The sequence below is a fragment of the Choristoneura fumiferana genome, chromosome 25, assembly GCF_025370935.1.
Source record: "Choristoneura fumiferana chromosome 25, NRCan_CFum_1, whole genome shotgun sequence".
Classification (NCBI taxonomy): Eukaryota; Metazoa; Arthropoda; class Insecta; order Lepidoptera; family Tortricidae; genus Choristoneura; species Choristoneura fumiferana.
In genome coordinates, this window is record NC_133496.1 from 13838731 (window position 1) to 13854695 (window position 15965).

General features: G+C 36.5%; 1 protein-coding gene across 2 annotated transcripts in view; it reads right to left on the minus strand.

The window, feature by feature from the left end:
• The window catches only part of LOC141442402 (octopamine receptor beta-2R-like), a 293615-nt gene extending 280946 nt beyond the window's left edge, over positions 1-12669 (minus strand). For both annotated transcript variants that reach the window (XM_074107378.1, XM_074107377.1), the window contains exon 1: positions 12447-12669. The gene's annotated coding sequence lies outside the window, so the exon portion shown is untranslated. The remainder of the gene's footprint in view (positions 1-12446) is intronic.
• Between the last annotated feature and the right edge of the window lie 3296 nt (positions 12670-15965).

The window sequence follows — 15965 nt, forward strand, 5'->3', positions numbered from 1 at the left end:
TCCGAGTGATTTAATATACCCAGTGTATTTAGAGCCCTACTCTTAAGTAAAATGTAAGCAGTGTGGGGTCAGATTATATTGGTCATCATATTTACAGACAGACATGAAAAATCAAGATTTTTCAGATTTTTATAGTTGGTTCTGTTATAAAAGTTACCTTCATACCAGATTTCAAGATTCTGAGTTCACGTCAAGTACCCTGTAAGTTTTGATTCCTTTGCGAGTTTTGAAAATTTGCGGAAATTTGCAGCATAAACGGCTGCATCTTTTGATTGCGTTGGCTTAGAAGTTTGATTTTTTCACAGCTCCGAGGGACAGTAGACCTCAGTATTTGATATAATTACGCGTTCCCGAGAAAAAGGGTCTTGACAGACAGACAGACAGACAGGCAGACGGACAAAAAGTGATCCTATAAGATTTTCCTTTTGAGGTACGGAACCGAAGAAAAAATGAAAAGCGGGCCACTCATTAAGCTTGGCTAGCATGCGACATGACAAAAGAGTGCAACTTGTGGTCCTCAAAATAAAGACACTTGTCTGCGGGGAGACACAGTTAGTGCTGGGGGAGGGGATTTGTATGCATTGTTCGAATATTCTGTGATTAATCTCTAGAAAATGGACATACCGCAACAAAGGAACTTTCGACGCACAGTGTCTCCTGCAACTGTTTCGGACATATTCATTATCCCTGACATGCATAGCTTTTTACATATCACGAGTTTCTCAGAGGTACTTTTCTGGTAGTAATTTATTTTGTGCAAAGGGGCGCACTTCTTACCTACCTACCTCATTGGGGTTTTCTCAGAGATATTTTTCTGGTAGCACTTCCTTTTGTGCAAGGGTCGCAGTTCTAACCTACCTTACAGACGTTTTCTCAGAGATATTTTTCTGGTAGCAGTTCCTTTTGTGCAAGGGTCACAGTTCCAACTTACACAAGTTTCCTACTTATTTGGTAGCAGTTCCTTCTGTGCTTAATTTAACTTCGCAGAAATACTCTGTTGTTCAGTAGGAATATCACACAATTTTATTGTACATTAAACACTCGGGGTCACACTTGTGTAATAATGCCCAACAAAGATGCTTTTCCAGTACACAAACAATTTTGGCAAAACCTGCTATCATCATCATCATCAGCCTACAGCAGTCCACTGCTGGACATAGGCCTCTTCCATGGCGCGCCACAACACCCTATCTTCAGCTCCTCGCATCCATATGCCACCAGCGACCCTCTTAAGGCGTCCATCCCCGTCCCTCAGAACGCCCTACACTACGTTTTCCCGTCCGTAGTCTCCATTCGAGGACTCGTCTGCTCCACTGTTCATCGGCCCTGCGACAGACGCGGCCAGCCCAACGCCACTTCAGCGAACTAATTCTCTGAGCAACGTCGGTGAGTTTCGTTCTATAAGATGCTATAGTAGATTAAAATGTGTCTCAGTTTCACTCCCTCTTACTGAAAACTGAACTTTAACGTGCGCTGGCATGGTTCAATTTTGGTATCCCTCGGAATGGAAATTGAGACCTTGTCGAATCGAGCAGCGACTAGGTCTATCTAGGTCGCCCATCCTAGAACCATCAGTCTTCCAATTGGCTATTAGTGGCCAATTCCTTAAAGATTTGATTGACCTATGTATAAAACTATTGTTGCATTTTCAAGTGAGAGTCTGACGTTTTACGTATTAATACATTTTTTTAACCCCCGACGCAAAAAGAGGGGTGTTATAAGTTTGACCGCTATGCGTGTCTGTCTGTCTGTGGTACCGTAACTCTTAAACGGGTAGACCGATTTGAATGCGGGTTTTTTGTTTGAAAGCAGGTTTTCTAGCGATGGTTCTTAGATATGTTTCATCAAAATCGGTTCAGCCGTTCTTGACATATTGAACTATGAAGTGACAAAGTCGGGGTTTCACAATTTTTTGTTGGTTAGGTTATGTTTTTAATTATACTTAAACCATCGTCGAAATTTTTCAAATACATGATCTAAAAAACCAGGTTTTAAAGAGTACACTACAAATTCAAATTCATTTATTTCGTCAACATAGCTATAATTAGGTGATAATAGTTTATCACAAAATAACAAACTAAGATGTGCCTATTGGCGTACGAAATCATTTAAAGAATAGGTAAGCACAATGGCCATAAGTTAGGACGTGTTAATAGGGCATGATAAAAATAATAAAATCAAAATTAAAATGTCACAAAATTGCAAACTGTTTGTGCGTCGTAAACAGACATCGGTCACCTTGATACATATATATTATGTCGTTAATAAACGTAATTATTATAAATAAAAGAATCGCTTGCGACACCATAGCAATTAAATATAAATTATTCTTAATAGAAAAAAATCTTAGGAAAAAAAGCAGCCCCAAGGAGTTTGAGCATAGAGCATTGAACAGATAGAGTGGCAATACGTACGGGCATTCCAAATGTGCAACTCGAGTAATAATGACACAAACATGCACACGTGACCGTTGATTATAATTATGGCAGTTGAATTGAAATTTTGTAATTTTACTAAATTCACAAGAAAAACCTCCAAACTTTATGTTATAATGAACGTAAATCTATATATTTTTTTCTTTAAACAGTTAAGATTTTACATTAATATAAGGATAGTGCTATACCTCGTACAATAAATAAAGTCATCAGACTAAAGATAGCCGACTTAGAAAAAAAGGTTATTATGGTTATTAGAGTAATAACTATAAAAAGTGTTTTAAAATTAGTTCGTTATTGGCATTTTGATTAAAGACGTACATACTGCCTAATAAATTTTGAGCATTTATTAGTGGCAAAACTTTTACCATGTCTAAAAAGACCACTCATATTATTACCATTTGTTTAAATGTTAGAAATTACTGTAAAAAATTTGTAGGTATGTGTTTTTTGGGTCTATATTGGAATCCCTAATATCTTTTGTCCTAATTGTATGTTCCCTAATAGCTTTGGTCATAATGATCTTTTGCCATAACAACGTATTCCCTAATGTAAGTGCCATAACTTTTTTCACCCTAGTATTGTATGTCCTAATACTTATGTGCACTATCGTCTGTAGGACTAATGTTCATATCTCCTAATAGTTATATATCCTAATAGTGAATGCCATAATCATGGGTCTATATTGGAATCCCTAATGTATTTTGTCCTAATTGTATTTTTCATAATAACTTTGGTCATAATGATCTCTTGCCATAACGACGTTTGCCCTAAACAGTATTTGTCATAAAATATACTTTTCTGGTAGCAGTTTGCTTGCATTAGGGACGCAGTTATAACCTAACCTAACCTACTTTTCTGGTAGCAGTTTGCTTTCGTTGGGGACGTAGTTCGGGTGCCATTCGCGATCCATAACATCGTATGTCCTAATGTAATGTGTGTCCTAATCATCATTTGCCATAACGGTTTTTGTTTCTGAAACCGTAAACATTTCAGAAATTAAGATTGGTTTTTTGGAATCTTTTTGTATTTTACCCAGTGATGGTCTTATTTTTCTGTTTTTTCTGTGCATCTATATTTCAGTTTGTATTTTCAATTTCAGAAATTTTGAAGTGGTCATTCTGTAGAACTGTATAGGTTAGGATAGGTTTATTTTATAACAACCCTAAAAATTTCGGTTTCAGAGAAAAAAGCGTTATGGAAAATGATGATTAGGACGAACATAACATTAGGACATAAGATGTTATGTGCTATAATATTAGTACAGAACAAATTAGGTATTTTGGCATTAGGTCATGTTATATTATGGCTAAAGTAATTAGGTATTTTAAGCATTAGGTAATGTAATATTATGGCTTATGACTCTTAGGACATAAGAAACATTATGGCTTATAATCTTTATGACTAATGAACGATATGTCAAGAGCGTTTAGGACAAAATTGGTATGGCACTTGACTTTAGGACATACGACGGTATAAATCGGGATCGAAACCCGTTTTTTTTTTTTAAAAAACGAGTTTTATTAACCCACATTATATAATTAAATTATTGCCTTTGCAGCCAATCGCCGCATTATTAAAGCTAAATTAAATCAAATCATACTCTATTTCTACTCTGTTGATTAATTCCTCCATGGATTTAAGTTATTACTTCAGCTGAAAAATCTACAGCTTTAATTCAATTTTATCTTCGCGCAATAAATTATGAAAAATTCATTAGATTGCTTTTGGACGGAAGCGGGGCATTTAAAGTGCAATTTTTAGCTCTTGTGATGTTTTATTGGGCACTAGCTATTGCCCGCAACTTTGGCTGCATTCCGTGGGATCTTTTCTTTTTGTATTATTCTTTGATACACATGAAAAAAACCCGACTGCCAAAACTAAAAGGAAGAAAATAAGCCTAGTGGTCAGAACTCTGTTAAGTAGCTAATTTAAAGTTCAACAGTCGGGACCCATTACTAAAAGTTTTTGAGCGTCACGATTTAAATGGGTCCCGACTGTTGAAGTTTAAATTAGCTACTTAACAGAGTTCTAGACCACTAGGCTTATTTTCTTCCTTTTAGTTTTGGCAGTCGGGTTTTTTGATTTTATTAATTTAAGTAATGTTTTATTTAACACTTTTTCGATTTAGCTTGGTTTTATTTGACGACCGGATGGCTAAGTGGTTAGAGAACCTGACTACGAAGCTTGAGGTCCCGGGTTTGAATCCCGGCCGGTGCAGATATTTGTATGAATAATACGAATGTTTGTTCTCGGGTCTTGGATGTTTGATATGTATTTAAGTATGTATTTATCTATTTAAGTATGTTTATCCGTTGCCTAGTGTCCATAGTACAAGCATTGCTTAGTTTGGGACTAGGTCAATTGGTGTCAAGTGTCCCATGATATTTATTTATTTATTTATTTCTGGGAAAATGCTTGGTATTAGCCCATGCGAAGCTCGGTCGCCCAGGTACTTAGATATAATACAGCGTGTGCGCTGTGCATACACTAAAACGGCTAAACGGATTCGATAATATTTTGTATGACAATGTGGGATAACTAAATATAATATGAAAAAATACAGCAATTTTTGGTTCTATTTGCGAAACAAATTCAACTCTACAAGTTATAACGGACATTAATTTAAGATGATTTAAATTAATTTTTCACACAATTTTTGTTATTTACTTTGCATAAATGTACTTAGTATAAGAGTCATGCCGCATAATTTTGCATCGCCGAATATTCGGTTCCCCGAAAATAATTTTGCATAACCTTATTTTTATTTCCCATAATAAATACTCTTATCACAGAAAAATGCTAATGAGCGAAGCGAGCGAGCAAAATTTGTCAAGGCAGAAGCAACTCAGAGCGTGTTCCCATCCTTACTTGTCGAGGTTACTTTTTTAGCCCGATATACCTTTATTGACAATGAAATTTCAATTAGGACACCCACGGAAAGAGATCAGACCATCCTGTTCTAAAATCGGACACTGCACAGTCACAGTATACAAATATTATGTACGAAACCGTGGTGGCCGAGTGGTTTGACCTATGGCTTCTCAAGCAGAGGATCGTGGGTTCAAACCCCGGCTCACACCTCTGAGTTTTTTAACATGTGCGGAATTACATTTGAAATTTACCACGAGCTTTACGGTGAAGGAAAAACATCGTGAGAAAACCTGCACAACCTACGAAGCAACACAATGGTGTGTGTGAAGTTCCCAATCCGCACTGGGTCCGCATGGGAACTACGGCCCTAGCCCTCTCATTCTGACAGGAGTGCCCAGCAGTGGGATGTATATAGGCTGGGGTGATGATGATGATGTATGCAACTCTAAAAGGAAAGAAGACAAAGGTACTCGGCCAAAGACCTAGCACAGTTGTTTACAGTAAAAAATTACTTGTAACGCTCGTAAATAAGGCAAGACAGTTCATGATTTTTATTGGGCGCTTAAAATAAACAGCAATCTGTCAGTAGTATTAATACTAAGACCGTGGGTGTCTGCGACATCATCTCGTGAAAGGGTTCTACAACAAGTAGTGTTGAAAATAGTTTTCAAGATCACTATATAAATGTAAATTTAAATATAATAAATGTAAATTTCAGAATTAAATTATTGTTATTTTTTATTTTATTTATGACGGTGGAAGCAGTCTACACTTCCACTGAACGTAGATAATAGTTAGTGTTTAGTTTTGTAACTAAGGGACCCCATACTATTATTATTATTATTATTGTATTTTCTTTTATTTAATTGTATACTGTAGTTCTTAAGTATTTTATTTGTAATTATTTTATGTTGAAAAAATGACTTTCTGCCAAGTTTCTTGCGGCGCATTCTTCTTGGCAATGATGGTCTTTCCGAAAGCGCTGGTAGTTTAAAAAATGACGTGTAAAAGTGCCCATTGCGGCCTATTTACTGAGTAAATGTTTTTTTATTATTATTTATATTGAATCTTAACCTTCTAGAATGAATGAAACATAGAAAATATATTGTTACAGGATGAAATTGCAAAACGTTGGAAGTGCAAATCCACTTATCTACCATAGGTAAATACCGCATATCTGCACTATGCACTGCAATGCCGCGTAACTAACAATGGCTAAATGTCCCGCGTTTGTTATATGGGAGCCCCCCTTAAATATTTATTTCATTTTATTTTTAGTATTTGTTGTTATAGCGGCCACAATAATACATAATCTGTGAAAATTTCAAGTGTCTAACTGTTACGACTCAAAAGACCCCTGTGACAGACGGACAGACAGACAGCGGAGTCTCAGTAAAAGGGTTCCGTTGGCATCCTTTGGATACGGAACCGTCTAGGAAGCAAAGATAAAAAAAACCCTAAATAAACAAAGCGTGCATTTCTAGGGCCTGTAGGACGTCTCAGGTATTTTTGGACTCTGCAGGTGACTGTAGGTGGGTATTTTCAATAAACATGTAGTTGCTAGAACGGCATAGTTAATGAAAAGTTAAGTTAAATATTAAATATTTTCAGTTTTGTGACGTTTTATTCCATATTAAATATAGGGGCAAATCGTCATCAAACTGTCAACTTTTAACTTTACGCCGTTGCTACATGTTTTAATGAAAATGCCCAGGTACCTTTTTTAATCTTTCTGTATTGTATTATTTCTTTCGTTTATAATGTTGAGAGTCAACATTGTACCTACCGAAGTCTCACAGTGCTTTGGTTTTATTGTAAAATTTATTGAAATAATTCAATTTAATGGAATTTGTTAATATAGGTGCGATCCAAAGCCGATGTATTTTTCAATTCGTTATTCCTGATCTTCTATCGGTACCTTTTTGCGTTCCCCTCACGGTCCAAATACCAAATAGGGTGATGCTAGTTTCAAGCAATATCGAAATTTCGGCGTTCCATCTCGTGCCCAATAATATACAAAGCGGGATTATTTTATTAATACAAAATTGCGGTCAGGGCACGGTTTATCCTTTATGAAATTCTAGCTGTTGCCTCTGCATCACGCGGGATAGAAATTAGCCTATAGTCAACCGGGGAGTCGGGAGTCATACTGTAATATTTGTCCGAATCGTCGTTTGTCATAATTTTTGACATACCGAAATTTTAATTTTTCTGAAATTTTAAAATGGTTATCCTATAGAAAACTTTAAGTTAGGTTAGGTTTCTTTTATAACAATTCTGAATGATTATTGGATTCAGAGAAAGAAGAGTTATGTCAAACGATCATTCTGACAAACATTACATTCGAACTTACAACAATTATGCGAGCCGATAATGGACCCCGTTTATCACATACAATGTAGCTAGTTGAAAAATAATTTTATTTGAGTTAAGTAGTTCCACATGTTTCTCCTACATCCAAAAAATAAACAAACCGACTTCGCTTCAATTCAAATTACGAGTAAACTATATGATTTAACTACAATTAGGTACAATGGGAATTCTTCAAACTTCACTCACTAAAATTAAATTTCTCCTTTCGTTAGCTGTGTAAGTAAATATATTTTTTTCCAATTGATAATACCAACTTGTAAATTAATCAAGTACCATCAACCAAATATATGGTCTACCACCCTAAAGTTGATAATCGTTTGCATGTCATAAAACAATAATGCCAATAGACGTGTCTGTCAACTTGAAAGTTCGAGTTTAGCGACATATTCATTTGATAGGAACTTGATTAAAAATTGATAGACCACTTGAACGCGTACCACTAGTTTGTAAATGCTTAAAGAACTGTTAAATTATTCACATTATTTATGTAAACTGTGACATGTTTATTACATGCACAAATTGCATCTTTACTAAAACGAAAGTTACAAAAATGTTATATACCGTCAACATTATGGCAACAATACCCAGGCAGGAGTAAAGTTGTTAGCAAAGCCCATTCTAATACATAGTAGATAAATATAGTACTATTATCATAATGGATGTGAAGAGATAGAGATTATCTTGCGCACGTTATTTGCATGGTTTTCATACACAAAATAACCCTACAAAATGCGTTAACTGCCGTGAAGCAGTGCTTGCACTGTGGTGTTTCGGCGTGGAGAGTAAGACAGCCGGTGAAATTACTGGCACTTGAGATATCCCATCTTAGGCCTGTTGGCAACGCATCTGCAATACCCCTGGTGTTGCAGGTGTTTATGGGCGGTGGTGATCTTTTACCATCAGGAGACCCACTTGCTCGTTTGCCATCCAGTCGAATAAAAAAAAACTCTTTTGCCAAGTAGTGCAATTAAGCTATGCAAATTAACTGGTGCGTATTCGTTGAGTATTTGAAAAAATAATCGAAAAATAATCTCAGTTGAAGATATTTTTTGTGTATCATTCATCATCATCATCAACAGCCGATACACGTCCACTGCTGAATATAAGCTTCCCCCTTGGAACGCCGAAACGAACGCCAACTCGCCACTTGCAATCAGTTGGCTGTGTAACTTTCACGATGTCGCCAGTCCATCTAGTGGGAGGCCTACCAACGCTTCGTCTTCCAATTTGTGGTCACCACCTGAGGGTTTTTTCTCCCACAGTGGTTTTCTTCCACGTATATCCTGGTTGTGTCCCACTAATACAGGTGATTAATACTTAACCGGGATAGAGTGGGAGATAAACATTGGGAGAGAAAAGTGCTCGAATGGCGACCACAAACCGGAAGACGAAGCGTAGATAGACTGGCGACATCGTGAAAGTTACACAGGCAACTGATTACAAGTGGCGAGTTGGCGTTCGTTTTGGCGTTCTAAGGGGGAAGCTTATGTTCAGCAGTGGACGTCTTTCGGATTCGACTAACGACATCGTGAAAGTTGCTGGCAACCGATGAATACAAGTGGCGGATTTTCAAGTGCTTCAAGAGTCTAAAATTCAGCATGATTGCCAGTTATTTTAGAGTTTTATTACTCAGGTTCTTAACCAAATTGCACTGTATACTGTATTTACCTACATTCTATTATTTTATTAGTAAAAAAGCATACTTACTCGAGTTCAAGGCTGTGGCATTAACTGTTTGTTCAACAATTAGTGGCAAACATGTTTTATCTTGACATTGAATTTTAAACAGGCTTTGCATGTATATTGGCGAAGAGAAAAATGTAAATTTTAGTTTGATTTTATATCATAAGGTACACTAGCCTGTTGCCCGCGACCTCATCCGCGTAAAATTTGTTTATCGCTATCCCGCGGGAACTATGCAATTTTCCGAGATAAAAAACTATTCTATGTCCTTCTCTGGGACTCAAACTATCTGCATATCGAATTTCGTCTAAATCGACTCAGCGGCTTAGACGTGAAAGGGTGACAAACAAATATACAGACGCACAAACTTTTGCATTTTTATAATATTAGTCGGATTGCATGATTGATCAAACAACATGTAAACATTTTCACACTTTTTAGTCATGTCTGTCTGTCTGTCTGTCCGTCTGTATGTCACAGCCACTTTTTTCCGAAACTATAAGAACTATACTGTTGAAACTTGTTATGTACCTAGATGTATTCTGTGAACCGCATTAAGACTTACACACAACAATAGAAAAAAAAACAATAAATTTTGGGGGTTCCCCATACTTAGAACTAAAACTCAACAATTTTTTATCATCAAACCCATACGTGTGGGGTATCTATGGATAGGTCTTCAAAAATGTTATTGAGGTTCCTAATTATATTTTTTTCTAAACTTTTAGTGTGCACGAGAGACACTTCCAAAGTGGTAAAAGGTGTGTCCCCCCCCCCTCCTGTTACTTTGAAAATAAGAGAATGATAAAACTAAAAAATATATAATTGATATACATTACCATGCAAACTTCCACGGAAAATTGGTTTGAACGAGATAAACTTTTATATTATGTTACTTGCTGCTACGGAACCCTTCATGGGAGAGTCCGTCTCGCACTTGGCCGCTTTTTTTTTCATTTGAAATTTTGTACCATCTAGTATCCATAGTACAAGCTTTGCTTAGTATGCGACTAGGTCAATTAGGGTCAATTGTCCCATGATATTTATTTATTTATTTGATTTATTTCCAGGATCTTGGAAAATGGTTCTAGCAATTTCGATGTGCTATGCGGGGATGTTTGGGCGCGAACTATCAATCATGCTAGGTCTTAAATATCTCTAGAAAAATGTATGTTTGAGTTTTAGGCTGAACGAAGCTCGCTCGCTCAGGTACTGTCTTAACAGCTTAATATAGACTCAATTGTACCGCCGTTGATTTAAATGATAAGGTCGTACTATTTAATCTTTCAAAGCCGTTAATTTGTTTTCTGTTAAGATAAAGGCATGGCACCAACATTCTTTTTGGTTGTTGTAAAAACGATGTGCCCATGTCGGGATTTTTTAGTTACTAAGTTTAATTGAATTTAAAAAGTGCTTCTAATCCAAGACACTTCATATTTTTCAGATCTATCTCCCAAAAACTACAGTAAACCGAACCTCTATTGCAGCAACGACGTAAATGTATTCTCGTTGTTGTTGCAATAGAGATGCGACTCGTTCGAAGCCGGGATGCATCGCTAGTACATGTCTCATTATAAACTTTTCTTGACACTGAACACAAACACTGCATTCAAATCTATCGCTTAGTTTAAAAGACCTAAGCGTACAAACGGCGAGAAGAGACTTTATCTTATACTATGTAGGTAAAGAAACATGTGTAGAAGCAAAGTGCATTTTAAAAGTCTGGCTAAGTGCGAGTTGAATTCGTAAAGTGCAAAGTTTATTTCAGAATCAGTACCTATGTTTTGAGCATTTCTGTAATTCATCACCATCTCGGCATATTATACACCTCCCACTGCAGAGCATAGGCCTGCTCTTAGAATAAGAGGGCCATAGCTGCCATACGCGAGCCGTGTGGATTGGGAACTTCATACACAGCATTAAATTTATGGCGACGCAAAATAGTTACAGACTCGCTCAGTGTAAAACTCGAAACCATGTGTTTTTTTAGAAATTAAATCAAGCTAGACCGACTGTTTGTTCCCGAGAGCCTCACATAGCAAATTTCATAGAAAACATAGAATCGTTTCAGATTTTTTGAAATAAGTACTCAAAGTGTGTGCGTGCTAAGATGCTCAAATTTAATGTTCAAATTATTACAAACAGAAAATGAAAGAACAAAATTTCGAGTTTTTCACTTTCGCCGTAAAGATTTAAAACATCCAATTTTAAGAGCCAATAAACGAAATAGTAAAATAATCAGCATACTTAGTAGCCTTCGTGAATTTGTTCTGAAATTCAAACAAACGAATTCATAAAATTCTAGGCTGCTTAGAGAACTTAACAGCTTTAATCATGCTCCAAAAAACATATTTATAACAACTGTATTTTTCGTGACATGCGAAAGAAAAATGGCTGAAAGCCTATTCTTTGGTTTTGGCTTTATCAATCAGATTTTTCTTTACAGTACAAATCGTGGTGTCAATTTATTGCTACTTCTTGAGGAAGGACTACGATCTCTTTCAAAACTCATCATCCTGATTAACGTAGATTGATCAATTTATATTCATTTTAAATAAATGTGTTAATAAAGTTTACTAGAAAATTATTTTTTTACCTACAAAACATTTTTTTTTTTCTACAGAACTAAGCCAAGTGGACATTTCGGAGTCCTCAAAATTCGTGGTCCATAATTATATCGTATTTCATTTCAAATTACGGGATAAAAAATAAAACAGGCACGTAACGAAGGTGCGGTGATATTTGTAAATCATTACCGTCGTGGTTCGCGGAACAATCGACCTACTTTTTTATTCACCCGAGTGTATTCAGTCGGGTTTTTTAAACGAAACACCCGACGATGCCAACCACGCAGAATACCCGCAATTTTGGGGGAAATTAAATTACTTCATTTGGAACACAGGACGTAAAAAAACCTTTTTATTTAACGCCAGAATTTTCAAAGGCGAAAGTAAAAAGTTAATGAGCGTAAATAATTGTGTTAAATACGATGATTAAAGCTTCAAGCGTATTTTCAGTGACTTCAACAAACTTTGTTTATTAATCTATTAAAATTAACAAAACTATACAAATGTAACGTACCTTGAAAAGTTCCCGCAAAATAAAAGAAACAAAATCTCCACGAAAAAAATAACACACACAACCACACCACTCAACACTTGGGAATCACAGTCGCACAGAATTCACGATGTGTTCAAATCTGTCCACTACAGAAATAGTGCAAAGCAACGACAATGTGACGAATTTTTTACGCTCGAATATGACGCGGGGGCGACAGACGTGCGCTCCGCCCGGCGAGCTAGGGGCAACTGGCTGGGACGAGATGAAAAAGGCGGGAAACCCGGTTAAGAAAACGCGCGAAATTGCTTGTACGCTGTAAATTTTTTTTAATTGCGAGTTTCAAGTGGCAAGGGTAATGGTAATGGTCTACTTGAGCGCTTATTGTTTCGTTTTTGACGTTGCTGTTAAGGCATGTGATTTTACATACGGCCTAATTTCCGTACGACGTATAGTTTGAGGTTTTAATTGAGCTCTATTTAAAGGTACTTCTCTATATCTACGTTAAATTATTAGCGTACTATGTCCTATGTTTGTTACAGTAGCTGAAAATGCGTGATTTAACCGGAAATCGTACGACTAAGCAACTTTTAAAATTATTTTATACGTACTTTATGTATATTTTTCGTAATATTCTTAAAAGAAACACCTTTTTCTTATTTTCTGAAAGTAGTGGCTTTTTACACCTCTGCTAAGCCTTTGTACTATGTGTTATGTGTATACCGGTTGTGGCTTGTAACATGAGAAATGGGCCAATCAACTTTTTTACCGACACTAATCTGTCCGCGACATTTTTCAAACAATTGCAGATTTTTGTAAGTAATAGATGGTGTACATGAATACATGCCATCCTACGTAAGTTCAACCTATTAAACCGTGAAATATCTTGTTGGAAGTACGATTTTTTGGGAACGCCAGAGACAGTTTTGGTAACGCAGGAGACGCCCAAAGTGTCGGTAAAACATAGATCTTACTTGTCAAACTGAACAAGATTAGTTCAGCAACTTTTAAAACACTAAAGTTCATTCGAAGCAGCAATAAAAAAGCAAAATGTTTGATGTTTGTAGCGTGATAGGCGACGTCAGTTGGGTTCTAGGATGACGTACATTGATAACAGTACCTCTTTAATTTGTATGAAAAAGGGAAAATCTAAAGACTCCATTATTTTTAAAATTCGCAGAACTAATGTTGTTCAGTTTGACTAGTACGATATATGTTTTAATTATTTGCTCGCATTACCTGGTAGCATAATTAAATAATTGGATACATATTCAGAGATTTTTCTCTCTTAGGGCCGCTGTAGATGAGTTGCATTTCAAGTTCATACATAAGGTATCATGTATCCTATTTTTAAACTTACATACTATTAACTTATATACTGCTATCACGCATAAAAATCAAAATACCATCTACATCACTAAAAAAAGCTTTTTACAAAAACCAAGGTATCGTGGCAAAGCGTAGCAAGTCATAAATTGCTGAACTGACATTTGGGCGGAGTGATGAAGGTTAATTATGAGGGAGGGAAATGTCATGATTGATAGCGCAGGCGTATGCCATTCGAACTGTAAATTTTTAGACTGAGATTTCATTTTTTGTACTTGAACTGGTATTACATTTAGGGATTCTCAATTTTATGCGCGTGTTTTTTATAATATCTTCCTGTAAAATCTTTGATAGTAAATAACACACTCCAAACTTAATCGCGATTATACAATTGTTATTTATGTGCTTTTCCGCGAAGTAGCGTTTAGTAAATCAAGTTTATCCGTTATATAAAAATATTACAGCAAGTTAAATTCTGACAAATAACTACCTCCTAATACGTCTTAATTACATCTCTATCTTACCTTCTATTAAGCGTTTAATAATTTGAGCGTCAGCAAACAACTTTTAAGATTAGGGTAAGCTAGTTTTAGTTCTATTTTCTCTTTCTTTTTGTTAATTATTGTGTGTCAGCAAACATGATGTCATTTTTCTTCATCCGCGCCTAATCACTCTGTATACAAAACGTCATTTTACGTCATCCGTACCAAAAGTTATCTTCCTGATCATAAATTCGTCGGTACGCTACGCTAAAATCATACAAGTGTAGAGCCATCCTTAGTTACATGTTTCAGTTTTAATACGTGGCGCCATCTATTGACGAAATGCAGAACTAGTTCGAAACTAAGTACTAAAAACACCCGTTTCTAACTATACCTGAAGCTATACGCCGCAGCAATGACAGGCATGCAGCGGCTTTGTCCCAATCCTCGATTGTTCGCGATTTGGCGGAGTTAATTGAGAATGAACTGCCTGAGGTGTTAGACCGGGAGTCAATTGCTAAATTGCTCACTAAACTAACTCCTATTTAAAGGTATGGATACACTAGCTAATCAATGCTCTATACGAATCATAAAAAGCAGTTCTTTAATTCATAAAAAATGGACAGTGACCTTGTCTATTTCGCTCAACCTTTTTTGGGGAAGTTCGAAAATGATCAACGTGTGAAGTAAAAGAAAATTATCGTCATTTTAAACATACCGAAATAGGTTCATATTAAATGATATTATTACGGATAACTCACGTCTTAAACCGAGTTTAGCTCGACATGTTTCGGGCTATTTCGTAGCCCTTCCTCTCAGGAGCACGTGACTCGGCGGTGCCATACAATGCACACCGTGCGTCCGTGCGTGTTGCGGCAGCCGCGAGTCACGTGCTCCTGAGAGGAAGGGCTACGAAATAGCCGAAACATGTCGAGCTAAACTCGGTTTAAGACGTGAGTTATCCGTAATAATATCATTGTTGAACTATTTGGTATGTTTAAAATGACGAATAATTTTCTTTTACTTCACACGTTGATCATTTTCGAACTTCCCAAAAAAGGTTGAGCGAAATAGATATAGGTAGTGCGTGCGCTTTTGCGCAGCCGCCGAGTCACGTGCTCCTGAGAGGAAGGGCTACGAAATAGCCCATGTTCTGCTAAACTCGGTTTAAGACGTGAGTTATCCGTAATAATATCATTTAATATGAGTGAGTCTCACGGTAGTTTCATGTCCGAAATAGGTTTTTTATTTTATCTCTAATTTACTGCGTCGCTTACCTCATACAGCCAAGGGCAAAGATATCGACACGGCAAGTTGCAAAAATATGTATACGCGACTCTATGCACTTAACATTAAGGCCGTGTATACACATTTTTGCAACTTTGGCCGTGTCGATAACTTTGCCCTTGACTGTACCATGAAATGCAGATCGTGACACATAGAAATAGAACCACGAGATTTTCAGGTCACAAGAAGCCACTAGTTTAATTTCAGCTACAAGACTCCATACAACATTACTATGGCATAGTTTTTGATAAAACAATTTAAAGTAATATTGCGTAGTTCCAACAGCATAACGGTAATTGAATTCTATAAAAACAACTGAATAATGATTAAATCATACTTTTATTTTAAGCGTGGCTCCTGGGCTAACCTGGCGCATGATTATAGGTTCTGTGGACTGCGCCATTCACAGCAGGCAGCGATTGTTTCGTGCTCATTAGCTAACCGAGTG